Source organism: Macaca mulatta, chromosome 3, assembly GCF_049350105.2.
Source record: "Macaca mulatta isolate MMU2019108-1 chromosome 3, T2T-MMU8v2.0, whole genome shotgun sequence".
Classification (NCBI taxonomy): Eukaryota; Metazoa; Chordata; class Mammalia; order Primates; family Cercopithecidae; genus Macaca; species Macaca mulatta.
In genome coordinates, this window is record NC_133408.1 from 46,441,731 (window position 1) to 46,456,108 (window position 14,378).

General features: G+C 50.3%; 1 protein-coding gene across 12 annotated transcripts in view; it reads right to left on the reverse strand.

The window, feature by feature from the left end:
• KPNA7 (karyopherin subunit alpha 7) overlaps nt 1-1,672 on the reverse strand; it is a 49,296-nt gene extending 47,624 nt beyond the window's left edge. For 9 of the 12 annotated variants that reach the window (XR_013415052.1, XR_013415051.1, XM_077996231.1 and 6 more), the window contains exon 1: nt 1,562-1,672. The gene's annotated coding sequence lies outside the window, so the exon portion shown is untranslated. The remainder of the gene's footprint in view (nt 1-1,561) is intronic. The other 3 variants (XM_077996236.1, XM_077996237.1, XM_077996234.1) reach the window with 1 other exon arrangement.
• Between the last annotated feature and the right edge of the window lie 12,706 nt (nt 1,673-14,378).

Here is a 14,378-nt window from a genome sequence, read left to right on the forward strand (position 1 = left end):
TGTTTTGTCTAAAACCACATGTTGGATTTCAGCGAGCAAGCGAATGAGACTTATCTGCCAGGAAGGAGGGGTTTGGGGATCCCAGCGGCCTCTGCCCCAAAGCCCCAAGGTGCATTGGTCCACAAGCTGAGGCTAGCTGGGGTTGGGGGTGGAGAGGGAAGGTAAAGTGTTCAGGGACAGGAAAGGATAGCCAGGGAGGGGAAAAGGCCCAGGAATGGGGGCTCCACCTTGCTTTTTTTTTTTTTTTTTTTTGAGACAGAGTCTTGCTCTGTCACCCAGGCTGGAGTGTAGTGGCACTATCTCGGCTCACTGCAGCTTCCACCTCCTGGGTTGAAGCTGTTCTTCTCCCTCAGCCTCCCGAATAGCTGGGATTACAGTCACACCACTCCACCCAGCTAATTTTTGTATTTTTACTAGAGACAGTTTCATCACGTTTGCCAGACTGGTCCGGAACTCCTGGCCTCAAGCAATCCACCCACCTCAGCCTCCCAAAGTGCTGGGATTACAGGCATGAGTCACTGGGCCCGGCCCCACCTCGCCTCTCTTTAGCTCTCTGAGGGGCTTTACCAACATGAATGAGACGCACCTGGGGATTCCAGACTTCACTTTCCATGCTGAGAAAGACGGACCAGAGGGGCTTGCAGGTCATGCCCAGGTTGGAGTGATCTCAGCTCACTGCAGCCTCAAACTCCCAGGCTCAGGCAATCCTCCTGCTTCAGCCTCTCGAGTAGCTGGGACCACAGGCATGCGCCATCACACCCGGCTAATTTTTGTATTTTTTGGTAGAGACTGGGCCTCACTATGTTGCCCACTCTGGTCTCCAGTGATCCTCTCCCTTCAGCCTCTCGAGTAGCTAAGAGTACAGGTGCACACCGCCAAACCTGGCTAAGTTTTCTTTTCTTTTTTTTTTTTTTTTTTGGTAGAAATAGGGTCTGCGTTGCCCAGGCTGGTCTCAAACTCCTAGCCACAAGGAGGAGGCAAGAGACCAGGCCCTCTACCTGTCAAGGATAGAAAAGCAAGCTTCCTGGGAGGGGGCTGAATGGGGAACAATTCCCACAGGTGACAACATCCCGGGGAGTACTTCAGGAAGGAGGGGCGCACAGCCAGGCCCAGGACAGGGGAGCCACAGCCCACTATGTGGTTAGACTCACTCCAGGCACCCTGCAAGCCCGCGTCTGGGCTCAGCAGAGCAAACAGAGCCCTGCACCTACCACTTCCTCCTTATCCACCTGCGAAAACAAGCCAAGGACGATCGATCTAGCACAGTGTCTCTAAACCAAGGCTGATTTCAGCAGAGAAGACAGCCTAGGCCTTCTCCGAGCTGCCCCCACGGGCAGGCAGATGGGCTTCAGAAAGGGCCCCGAGAGGCGCCTCCGTGGTGGAGGGCAAGGGCACAGCAGCCTCCCCAGGGCCCCCAAACAGCTGCCTGGCTCATTACCCGAACGAGAGCAAGATATGTGATCAGCCAATACCCAGACAGAAGGACTCAGCCACATCTGGAGCTGGGGCACGCGCACACATACACACCCTCTCACACAGGGACGAGCCACCAACCACTCACCTGGCCAGGAGCCTCGGCCTCCAGCCCCTTGGTCAGCCTTAAATGCTCTCAGCTGATGGCAGGTGTTTCCGAGCCCTTGGCCCCACCTCACAGGGCTGATTCTAACCCCACACTGATGGTTCTTATGAGTGAACACAGATTGGAATCACCTGAGGAGTTCTGAGCACGCCCAGGGCAAGAGGCTGATTGAATTGGTTGGGGAGGCTGAGGGGCGAGGCCCAGGTCTCCCAGGTGAGTCTCATGTCCAGAACCTTCAGCCTCTGCAGCTGTAGCCTTTTGAGGCCCTTGGGTAAACCATCACAAGGTGAAGTGGGGTGAGGGTTGGGGGGACTCCTTCTAGGGAAGGGTTTGCATTCTGGACGTTTAAGGCTCCTAGGATCTAGCTAGGTTGAGTGGCCTCTTCCTAAACATGCATAACAGGCTTAAAAGCTGCTGTTGAATGAATTGGCGTTTACTCCCAAGGCAGGCAATAAGATCTGCTGCAGGTGAGAATAGATCTGCTTCATATTGAAACGAAAATAAGAACAACATTTCAGGTATTGATTCCGCAAATATTTAGAGTGCCTACTCGTGTGCCACACCCTGTCAAAGCAACAGCGAATGAACGACCTGGTCCCTTTCCTCCCAGCAAAGTGGAAACCAGATGGCAATTGTAGTCTGGTGCAGTGGCTCACGCCTGTAATCCCAACACTTTGGGAAACCAAGGCAGGAAGATTACTTGAGCCCAGGAGTTTGAGACCAGCCTGGGCAACATAGCGAGACCCCATCTCTTAAAAAAAAAATTCCTGTGGTGGCACACACCTGTAATCCCAGCTACTCAGGAGGCTGATACAGGAGAATCACTTGAACCTGGGAGGCAGAGGTTGCAGTGAGCCGAGATCACGCCATTGCACTCCATCCTGGATGACAAAGCAAGACTCCATCACACACACACACACACACACACACACACACACATTAGCTGCAAGGGGTGGTGCACACCTGCAGTCCCAGCTGTTTGGAAAGCTAAGGCGGGAGGATCACTTAAACCTAGGAGTCGAGGCTGCTGTGAGCTGTGATTGTGCCACTGCACTCCAGCCTGGGTGACAGACCAAGACTCTGTCTCTGAGATAAATAATAAACTTTCTTTTAAAAGACGGCAATTGGGACAACATAGCAAGGGAGGTCAGGGCGGGCTTCCTGGAGGAGGGGATGCCCAAGCCAAGTCCTCAGGAAAAAGAGTTAGCAGGTGGAAAACCGAGAAAGATGCTCCAGGCAGAGGACACAGCACAGGAGGAGTTACTGAGGCAAGAAAAATGGGCAGGGGTTCTCTGCGAATGAAGAAGCAATTCAGTATTGCTAGAGGGACGAGGGAGTCAGATGCCAAGGCGAAGACGGTCTGGTGCCCAGCGGAGGGGGCAGTGGGAGCCATCCACAATGGGCCAGGCAATAAAGGGTTGCACTGTCTAATAAGGGATTATTGATTTTAAATATATATATATGTTTCAGGTCAGGTGTGGTGGCTCACACCTGTAATCCCAGCACTTTGGGAGGCCAAGGTGGGCAGATCACCTGAGGCCAGGAGTTCAAGACCAGCCTGGCCAACATGGCAAAACTCCATCTCTACTAAAAACACAAAAAATTAGCTGGGCATGGTGGCAGGCATCTGTAATCCCACCTAATTGGGAGGCTGAGGCAGGAGAATCACTTGAACCCGGGAGGCAGAGGCTGCAGTGAGCCGAGACGGTGCCATTACACTCCAGCCTGGCAACAAGAGCAAAACTCCATCTCAAAAAAAAAAAAAATTGTTTTAGAGATGGGATCTTGCTCTGCTGCCCAGGCTGGAGCACAGTGGCGCGATCACAGCTCACTGCAACCTTGACCTCCAGGCTCAACCCATCCTCCCAACTCAGCCTCCCAAGTAGCTGGGACCACAGTTGTGTGCCACCATGCCTGGCTAATTTGTTTTTATTTCTTGTAGAGATCGGGTCTACCTATGTTCCCCAGGCTGGTCTCAAACTCCTGGGCTCAAGCATTCCTCCCACCTCTGCCTGCTGAGTAGCTGGGATTACAGGCACACACCACCATGCCTGGATAATTAAAAAAAAATTTTTTTTTTTTGCACCAAAAAAAGGGTTTCACTATGTTGCCCAGGCTGGTCTCTAACTCAACCATCCTCAAGCCATCCTCCTGCCTTGGCCTCCCAGGGATGAGCCGCCACACCCAACCACATCAAGCTTTGGAATCCAATAATCATTCTTTGGTTAAATCTAATTAGCCAACCACCATGGTGCTCACAGGAGGTCCCCAAAGGTCTCAGGAAGGCAGGAGAAGCAGCACTGTGGGGAGAAACCTGGACATCAGTGGAAGCCGTGAGCCCTCCCCAGCTCCATAGCCCCACTCTGTGTGAGGCCGTGTCCACCCTGGCAGGGAGCTTCTGTGGTCTCCTTCACTCCGTCTCCATCCTCATCTTGCCTCCTCACACCACCAGCTCCACCTTCCATGGAGCCCATCTCCTCGGCCCTCCCAGCTTCTGCTGACCCCTGAGGGCCACTCGCTCACTGGTCTGGTGGTACTTCCTCTCCTCTCCAACAAACTCTCACGTTAAATTCTCGAGGTTAAACTACCTGGAGGGGTATGTCTGCCTGGTTTGTTGAACCAGCTTTGATTCTTCTGATGCAGTAGGAATCGCCGATCTCATTTCACAGAGCAAGAAACTGAGGCTGGGAACATCTAGGTGACTTACCCAAGGTCACATGATGAGGGAAGTTCTGATCAGTGTGACCTCATCTTCCCCCTGATGCTTTCATGCCTGGTGTCAGGCTGTGCTTGTCTCTCTCTCTCTCTGTCTCCTTCCTTCCCTCCTGCCTCCTTTCCTTCCTTTCTCTTTTTTCTTTCCTTCATTTCATCCCTCTTTTCCTCATTCCTTCTCTTCTTCACTTCCTCTCTCTCGTTCCTTTTTCTTTTTCTTTCTTTCTTTTTTTTTTTTTTGAGACAGAGTCTCACTCTTGTCACCCAGGCTGGAGTGCAGTGGCGTGATCTCAGCTCCCTGCAACCTCTGCCTCCCCGATTCAAGCGATTCTCCTGTCTCAGCCTTCCGAGTAGCTGGGATTACAGGTGCCTGCTACCATATCTGGCTAATTTTTGTATTTTTAGTAAAGATGGGGTTTCACCATGTTGGCCAGGCTGATTTTGAACTCCTGACCTCAGGTGATCCGCCTCCCTCGGCTTCCCAAAGTCCTGGGATGATAGGCGAGGGCCACCGGGCCTGGCCCCTCCTTCCTTTCTTTTATCTATTTCTTTCTTTTTTTCCTTCCCTCCCTCCTCCCTCCTCTCCTCCCTCTTTCTTTCCTTTCCCTCATTTTTTCCTTTCCCTCCTTCTTTTGCTTTTATTATTGTGGTAAAATACATATAACATGAAATTTACCATTTTGACTAGTTCAATGCACAGCTCAGCGGCGTGACGCACATTCACATCGCTGTGCAACTGTCACCACCATCGGACCCCAGAATATTTTAATCTTCCCAAGTGGAAACCCTATCCTCATCAAACACTCACCCCCCATTTTCCCCTCCAACCCCAGCCCCCGGCAGCCACCGTTCCACTTTCTGTGTCTGTGAGTTTGACACCTCCAGGGACCTCACGGAAAGGGAGTCGTGTGGTGTTTGTCCCCGTGTGTCTGGTTTATTTCACTCGGGGTAATGTCCTTGAGGCTCTTCCATGTTGCAGTGTGTGTCAGAATTTTCTGCCTTCTGATTCATTTCTTCAAAGCAAAGCACATCTTCCTGTTTCTATAGTATCATTAATACTGCTGTTTACGGTGGCATCCCAAGGCGGGGTGTGGGGAGCGGCCCTCCCCAGCAGCCGGGAGCATTTCTCATTGGCATTGTGTATCATTGCCAGGGCAGGGCAGTCATGAAAGGGGGCTGATTTCTATTTGGATTTTATTGTTGTTTTTAAATCCTCTGTAGTTGATCCCCTTGTTGCCACAGCCCTGGCCAGTTGTTCCCACTGTCCCCCAGGCTGGCATGTCCCTGGTCATTCATGTATCAATACATATTTATTTCGTTATTAATAGAAGAAGGGTTTTTTGCAAACCCCCAATTGGAGAGTTGACAGCACACTTCCCTCAGGGGATTCAGGGAGGATTTTGCGCTTGAGGTCAGTCTTCGGGAATCCACTGGCTCCGATGCACGCAGCTGTCGGCAGGCCTGGCCTCTGTGTGTGTCTGTGTGTGTGCTGCGCGTCTCTCTGTGTGTGCCTATATGTGTGTGTCTGTGTGTTTCTATGTCTGTATTTATGTGCATGTCTATGTGTATGCGTGTCTGTGTGTGACTGTCTATGTGTCTGTGTGTACCTGTATGCCTGTGTTTGTGTATGCCTGTGTATGTCCATGTGTGTCTCTTTGTGTGTGTCTGTTTGTGTGTATGTCTAGGTGTCTAGGTATGCATTTGTGTGTGTGTGTCTATGTGTCTGTGTCTCTGTGTGTCTCTGTGTGTATCTGTGTGTGTCTGTGTGTGTGTGTCTGCATCTGTATGTCTGTGTGTCTGTGTGTGTGTATCTGCGCGTGTGTCTGTGCGTATATATGTGTGTGTCTGTGTGTGTCTGTGTATCTGTGTGTGTCTGTGTGTGTGTGTGTGTGTGTCTGTGTGTGTGTCTGTGTGTGTGTCTGTTTCTGTGTGCATCTGTGTGTCTGTGTGTGTGTGTCCATGTCTCTCTGTGTGTCTTCCTGACACATGCCCATGTATGTGTCTGTGTGTGTCTGTATGTGTCTGTGTATGTGCTTATGTGTATCTGTGTGTCTATGTGTCTGTGTGTGTCTGTGTCTGTGTGTCTATGTGTGTGTCTGTGTGTGCATATGTCTGTGTGTGTGTCTGTGTGTATATGTGTGCGTCTGTGTGTGTATATGTCCGTGTGTGTCTGTGTGTGTGTATGTCTATGTGTGTCTGTGTGTGTGTCTGTGTGTGTCTGTGTGTCTGTATGTCTGTGTGTGTGTGTCTGTGTCTGCATCTGTATGTCTGTGTGTCTGTGTGTGTATCTGTGTGTGTCTGTGTGTGTATATGTGTGTCTGTGTGTGTGTATCTGTGTGTGTGTATATATGTGTGTCTGTGTGTGTATCTGTGTGTGTCTGTGTGTGTATATGTGTGTCTGTGTGTGTGTGTCTGTGTGTGTGTATCTGTGTGTGTGTATATATGTGTGTCTGTGTGTGTCTGTGTGTGTATATATCTGTGTCTGTGTGTGTATATGTGTGTCTGTGTGTGTGTATCTGTGTGTGTGTATATATGTGTGTCTGTCTGTGTGTATCTGTGTCTGTGTGTCTCTGTGTGTGTCTGTGTGTCTGTGTGTGTGTATCTGTGTGTGCCTGTGTGTATCTGTGTCTGTGTGTGTCTCTGCGTCTGTGTGTGTGTCTAAGTGTGTCTGTGTGTGTGTGTGTGTGTCTGTATGTCGTGTGTGTTCATGCACAAATGTCAGGACGTCCCCAGGTGAGGGGACCTCCCCTCGTCCGGATGCCGACCCCTCGGAGTGCCGCTGAGGTTCCTGGTAGACTTTGTTTGGCACAGGGTCGGGGGTGAGGAGGAAAATCGGTGTGTTAAGGGAAGAAAAAAGAGGCGCAGGGGGAGAAAAGGCAGCAAACAGAAACCAAAGGCTCCGCCATAAAATTTTGTGGGGAGATAGAGACTATGTTGCCTGGACTGGTCTTGAACTCTCGGGCTCTAGCAATCCTCCGCCTCAGCCTCACACATCATCAGAACTACTAGTGCGTGCTACCTTGTCTGGCTAATTTTTAAATTTTTTGTAGAGATGGGGTCTTGCTATGTTCCTCAGACTGGTCTCGAATTTCTGGGGTCAAGCAATCCTCCTGCCTCAGCCTCCCAAAGTGCTGAGATTACAGGCATGAGTCACCATACCCAGCTAATTTTAAAATTTTTTGTAGAGATGGGGTCTCACTATGTTGCCCAGGCTGGTCTTAAACTCCTGAGCTCAAGCAATCCTCCTGCCTCAGCCTCCCAAAGCTCTGGGATTGCAAGCATGAGCCACAACGCCGGGCGTGTTCACCTTTTCATTAATTCAACCTTGTCTTAGACAAATGTGATGGCACTGAGGATAAAATGGGGGGACAGAGCAACCTCTTCCCTCCCACAGGGCTTATGATCTGCCGGGGTTCAGACCATACCCAGCCTACAAAGGAGGAAGCTCATAGGAATCTGGGGGTTCCATGTGGAGTTTTTTGCCCAGGGACAGATGATGGGGAGGAGAGGGAAGTGGTCCCCTTCTTATAAAGCACCCTGGTTCGCACTCTAAGAGAATGAAAATTGGGCTGGGCACAGTGGCTCACACCTGTAATCCCAGCACTTTAGGAGGTCAAGGCAGGTGGATCATCTGAGGTCAGGAGTTCGAGACCAGACTGGCCAACAGAGTGAAACTCCATCTCTACTAAAAACACAAAATCAGCTGGGCATGGTGGTGCACGCCTGTAGTCCCAGCTACTCAGGAGGCTGAGGCAGGAGATTCGCTTGAACCCAGGAGGCAGAGGTTGCAACGAGCAGAGATCGTTCCACTGCACTCCAGCCTGGGCGACAGAGTGAGACTCTGTTTAAAGAAAAAAAAAAGAAAGAGAAGAAAATGAAAATTGGAACACGTGTAAACCAGCCTTCCCGGGTTGCAATGACAGTGACGGGGCCTGGTTTCCATCACTCCAGGTCATTCCACTCTGTCTTGTCATCTGTGGAGAATAAATGAGACGGAGAAGGTGCATGAGGCAGAATTGATTTTCTTGCCCAAACTGACTTCACAGAGCATCGTAATAAAAAGACGGGTCGTTTACAATCCTGCTGTTCTCCTGAGGCTTCTCAGCCTTGAATAAGATGAACAATCCAGGGCTCCTGCTCCGCAGCCCTGGGGCCGCATCCTGCCCTACAGGGGCAGGCAAGGAGGAGAGGGACATGGGCAGAAGCATGGTCAGGTGTCACACGGCCTCAGTGAGTGCCAGCACTTACCACATCCCGGGAGAATGGGTTTTACTCTTTTTTAAATCTTGTTTTGAGACAGGGTCTTGCTCTGTTGCCCAGGCTGAAGTGCAGTTGTGCAGTCACGGCTCACTGCAGCCTCCACATCCTGGGCTCAAGTGATCCTCCCACCTCAGCCTCCTGAGTAGCTGGGACCACGGGCACTTGCCACCACACCCACTTAGTTTTTGTATTTCTTGTAGAGATAGGGTTTTGCTATCTTGCCCAGGCTGGTCTCGAACTCCTGGGCTCAAGTGATCCTCCTACCTTGGCCTCCCAAAGTGCTGGGAATACAGGCCTGAGCCACTGAGTCCGGCCCAAATACTTCTTGACAAAGAGAAATGATGGATGAAGAGGTGGGAAGGAGAGGGAAGAAGGAGGATGAAAAATCAGAAAGATTTTTGAAATATTTTCAAGATAATAAAATAAAAATGTCACTTTAGCGCCAAATAAAATCAAGTTGAGATATAAATCCAAACACAGTATTAAAAAAGAAAGAAATACAGCTGAACCCCTGGAGAAACCTGTCTTCAGCAGCCTGGACTGCCACGTTTCATATTTCTGGGATCTCACATAATTCACATTTATTAGGTGCCGGGTGCGGTGGCTCACGCCTGTAATCCTAGCACTTTGGGAGGCTCAGGCAGGCAGATCACCCGAGGTCAGGAGTTTGAGACCAGCCTGGCCAACATGGAGAAACCCCGTCTCTATTAAAAAATGCAAAAAGTAACCAGGCATAGTGGCAGAGGCCTGTAATCCCAGTTACTCTGGAGGCTGAGACAGGAGAATTGCTTGAACCCAGGAGGCAGATGTTACACTGAGCCAAGATCTCACCTCTGCACTCTACCCTGGGAGACAGCGAGACTCCTTCTCAAACAAACAAACAAACGAAAATGAATTCACATTTATTAGGAAATCTCCTGTTGGCTTGGAAATAGAAGCCCTTCTAGCTGGGCTTTTTTTTTTTTTTTAAGAGTCCAAGTCTCACTCTGTCACCCAGGCTGGTGTGCAGTGGCATGATCTCAGCCCACTGCAACCTCTGCCTCCCGGGCTGAAACCATCCTCCCTCCTCAGGCTCCTGAGTAGCTGGTACTACAGGCATGCACCACCACATCCAGCTAATTGCAATTTTTTTTTTTTTTTTTTTGTAGAGATGGGGTTTTGCCATTTGGCCAGGCTGGTCTCAAACTCCTGGCCTCAAGCGATCTGCCTGCCTCACCCCCCTAAAATGGTGGGATTATAAGCATAAGCCACAGCGTCTGGCCTGGGCTGACTCTAGGGAACTCTTTGTCCAGGTCGCGGTTCCATCTCTGCCCAACTTCAGGACTGTCGTGCTCAGTGGAGCCTGTCCCAGGTCCCATCTTCCATTTCGGGGTCTGCAAGAAAGGTTTCAGCAGTAGCCTGCTCAGGCTCTCCCCTCCCTGAGATGAACCTGCAAAATTCCAAGGGTCTCTGGAGCCAAAGGGGCTATTTCTGGGCCCAGGCTCTGTGTCCAAGTTTGGTCTTCAAGGAGCACGTGGTGAACCTGCCAAGGCTTCATCCCATCGCCCTCCTGGGAGGGCACGGATCTCCTTCCTCCCCCAAAGCCTCAACAAACAACAGCTGGGAATGTGGCTTCCAAAGCTGGCCAGAAAGGACTCCCCTCACCCCTCACTACCCCAAGGCGAGGGCCCAAAGGGAGCCTCTTGACATTGATGGGCATTTATTTCCTCCTTTTCATTAAGAATGATTTCAAGCCTAGGCAACATAGTGAGACCCCGTCTCTACAAAAAAAAAAAAAATTTTTTTTAATTAGACAGGCATGGCGGTGCACACCTGTGGTCCCAGCTACTCAGGAGGCTGAGACAGGAGGATCGCTTGAGCTTGGGAGGTAGAGGGTACAGTGAGCTGTGATCATGCCACTGCACTCCAGCCTGGGAGACAGAGGGAGACCCTGTCTCAAAAATAATAGTAAAAATAATTTCAGATTTAAAATAGTCCTCATTCATTAAAAAAAAAAAAAAAAAAAAAAAAACTTCGGGCAACACTTATAAATGTAAAGAAGGTTTTTAAAAAATCACCTGAAATCCCACCAGCCAGATAAGCTCACCATGATCTGATCTGATCTTATCTTGATGATCAGAGTGGCACCCATTTTGCAAAAAAGGGGTTAAGCTGTTCTAGAACCTTAAAAATATATACATATACATTTACAGCCTCAGTTTTTTAAATATTCCATTATATGGGCTGGCTCACACCTGTAATCCTAGCACTTTGGGAGGCCAAGGCAGGAGGATGACTTGAGCCCAGGGGTTTGAGACCATGTCACTACAAAAAAAAAAAAAAATTAGCTGGGTATGGTGGCACATGCCTGTAGTCCCAGCTACTTGGGAGGCTGAGGTGGCAGGATTGCTAGAGCGCACAAGGTTAAGGCTGCAGTGAGCTTTGATCGTACCACTGCACTCCAGCCTAGGTGACAGAGTAAGACCCTGTCTCAAAAAAAAAGAAGAGAGAGAGAGAAGAAAAGAAAGAGGAGAGGGAGAGGGAGGGAAAGAGGAAAGAAAGAAGGAAGGAAGGAAGGAAGGAAGGAAGGAAGGAAGGAAGGAAGGAAGGAAGGAAGGAAGGAAGGAAGGAAGGAAGGAAGGAAGGAAGGAAAAGAAAGAAAGGAAGGAAGGAAGGAAAAGAAGGAAGGAAGGAAAGAAGGAAGGAAGGAAGGAAGGAAGGAAGGAAGGAAGGAAGGAAGGAAGGAAGGGTGTGGTGGCTCACGTCTGTAATCCCAGCACTTTGGCAGGCCAACACGGGCAGATCAGGAGGTCAGGAGATCAAGACCAGCCTGGCTAACACAGTGAAACCTCGTCTCTACTAAAAATACAAAAAAAGTAGCCAGGCGTGGTGGCAGGTGCCTGTAGTCCCAGCTACTTGGGAGGCTGAGGTAGGAGAATGGCGTGAACCCAGCAGGCGGAGCTTGCAGTGAGCCAAGATCCTGCCACTGCACTCCAGCCTGGGTGACAGAGCAAGACTCTGCCTCAAAAAAAAAAAAAAAGAAAGAAAGAAAGAGAAAGAAGGAGGAAGGGGAAAAATGGAAGGAAGGAAAGCAAGCAAGAAAGCAAGCCAGAAAGCAAGAAAGAAAGAAAGGAGGAAGGAAGGAAAGAAGGAAGGAAGGAAGGAGGGAGGGAGGGAGGGAGGGAGGAGAGAGGGAGAAAGGGAGGGAGGGAAGGAAGGAGGGAGGGAGGGGGAGGGAGGGGAAGGAAAGAAGGAAAGAAGGAAGGAAGGAGGGAGGGAGGGAGGAAAGGAAGGAAGGAGGGAGGGAGGGAGGGAGGGAGGAAGGGAAGGAAGGAGGGAGGGAGGAAGGGAAGGAAGGAGGGAGGGAAGGAAGGAAGGAAGGAAAGAAGGAAGGAAGAAAGGAAGGAGGGAGGGAGGGAAGGAGGGAGGGAGGGAGGAAGGGAAGGAAGGAAGGAAGGAGAGAGGGAGGGAGGGAAGGAAGGAAGGAAAGAAGGAAGGAAGGAGGGAGGGAAAGAAGGAAGGAAGGAAAGAAGGAAGGAAGGAAAGAAGGAAGGAAGGAGGGAGGGAGGGAAGGAAGGAAGGAGGGAGGGAGGGAAGGAAGGAGGGAGGGAGGGAGGGAAGGAAGGAAGGAGGGAGGGGGGAGGGAGGGAGGGAGGGAAGGAGGGAGGAAGGAAATGTGGAGGCACAGTGACTACTTCCCCACAGCCATGCAGCTCGTGAGGCATTTGGTGATGCTCACCTGCCATCACAGAACTCCACAAGGAACTGAGGAAAGAATGAAAGAGGAAAAGGGAGGGGAGAGATTGGAACTTAGGGGCCTATTTCCTAAATCTGGCTGTTTGAGGGCAGGATCCAAGCCCTCTGCATGTGTCAAGTCCGGGGGTTTCTGGATGTGAATGCCAAGAACGTCTCCATCTCCACCACCCCCCAAATGGAGCGTGGTGCTTGGGAGTCGTCATTCCCATCCCAGAGACCTGGCTTTCATTCATTCAATAAATATGTCTTCGTCGTCTAATAGGTGCTAGGCACTTCACATATAGGAACTCATTTAATTCCTCTAACAACGGGATTTGGGGCCAGGCGCAGCAGCTCATGCCTGTAATCCAAGCACTTTGGGAGGCCGAGGTGGGTGGATTATGAGATCAGGAGTTTGACACCAGCCTGGCTAACACTGTGAAACCCCATCTCTACTAAAAATACAAAAAATTAGCCGGGCGTGGCGGCATGTGCCTGTTGTCCCAGCTACTCGGGAGGCTGAGGCAGGAGAATCGCTTGAACCCGGGAGGCAGAGGTCGCCGTGATCTGAGATCGCACCGCTGCACTCCAGCCTGGGTGACGAGAGTGAAACTCCATCTCAAAAAAAAAAAAAAAAGAAAAGAAAAAGAAGAGAAATGGAGCCATATCTCAGATGCTGACTCATTGTGTGTGTTTGGGCAAATTGCTTCATCCTTCTGAGCCCATTTGCTCACCTGCTGAAAGGAGACCATTACTCATCTGCTCCACCCACCTGCCCAGGCTGTTGGAAGGATCAAAATTAGATAATGGACTCAGGGGATGTCTGTTTTTGTTGTTGTCCCAATGTCAACCCATGACTCTGGGGAATTTTTTGCAGCCAGAGGATTTAAGCCCGCTTGAGTTCTATAGAAAAACCCATTAAACTTTCTCCAGATACCATGAGCTAATGATTCCATCCAATGCACTTCTTGCTGAATTTTTAAAGGCAGAGCACTGTGTGTGCCCACTCATTCTTGAGCAGTGGCAGCCACCTGACAGTTAACCTGAGTCCTTCCCCAAAGCAAGCTCTTTCTCTTTCTTTCTTTTTCTTTCTTTCTTTTCTTTTCTTTCTTTCTTTCCTTTTCTTTCTTTTCTTTTTTTCTTTTTCTTTCTTTCTTTTTCTCCTTCCTTCCTTCCTTCCTTCCTTCCTTCTTTCCTTCTCTCTCTCTCTTTTTCTTTCTTTCATTTGTTTATTTTGTTTTGAGACAGAGTCTGGCTCCGCCACCCAGGCTGGAGTGCAGTGCCGGGATCTCAGTTCACTGCAAACCTCCACCTCCTGGGTTCAAGCTATTCTCTTGCCTCAGCCTCCCGAGTAGCTGGTATTACAGGCGCCTGCCACCACACCTGGCTAATTTTTGTATTTGTAGTAGAGGCGAGGTTTCACCATGTTGGCCAGGCTGGTCTTGAGCTCCTGACTTCAGGTCATCCACCCGCCTTGGCCTCCCAAAGTGATGGGATTACAGGCATGAGCCATAGCGCCTGGCCTATTTTATTTTATTTTTATTTTAGAGACAGAGTCTCACTCTGTCACCCAGGCTGGAGCGCAGTGGTGTGAAGACGGCTTACTGCAGCCTCGAGCTCCCGGGCTCAAGCAAACCTCCTGCCTCAGCCTCCTGAGTAGCTGTAATTGCAGGTGCCTGCCACCACGCCCAGCTTATTATTTTTTTTTATTTTTGTAGAGACTGGGTCTTGCTATATTGCCCCGGTTGGAGAAGCAACATTATCTGAGATGGAACTTTCTGGAATATTAACCATTAAACCTCCCCACCCCCATGAGAAGCTCAAACCACAAGAGACCAAGGGGCAGCTCTTGCCGCACAGGACCAGGAGCTGATGGCTTCCATTGCTCCAGATCCACCTGCCATCCTTTTCTACCCTGTCCTGGGTCCAGGAGGCTGACCCCCCGAGTACTTGCCTGGGTTCCTGCTTTCTGGCTCTAGTTGGGTTTGGCCGAAGGAGATGCTAGGAGGAGATGGGTGCACAGGAGGGGAGCGGTAAACGCACCCCCGGCTCTGCTGGGTCTGGTTGGTCAGCAGTTGCACTGTCCCCCTGGAGTTGCTCTGTGCCCCTGGGG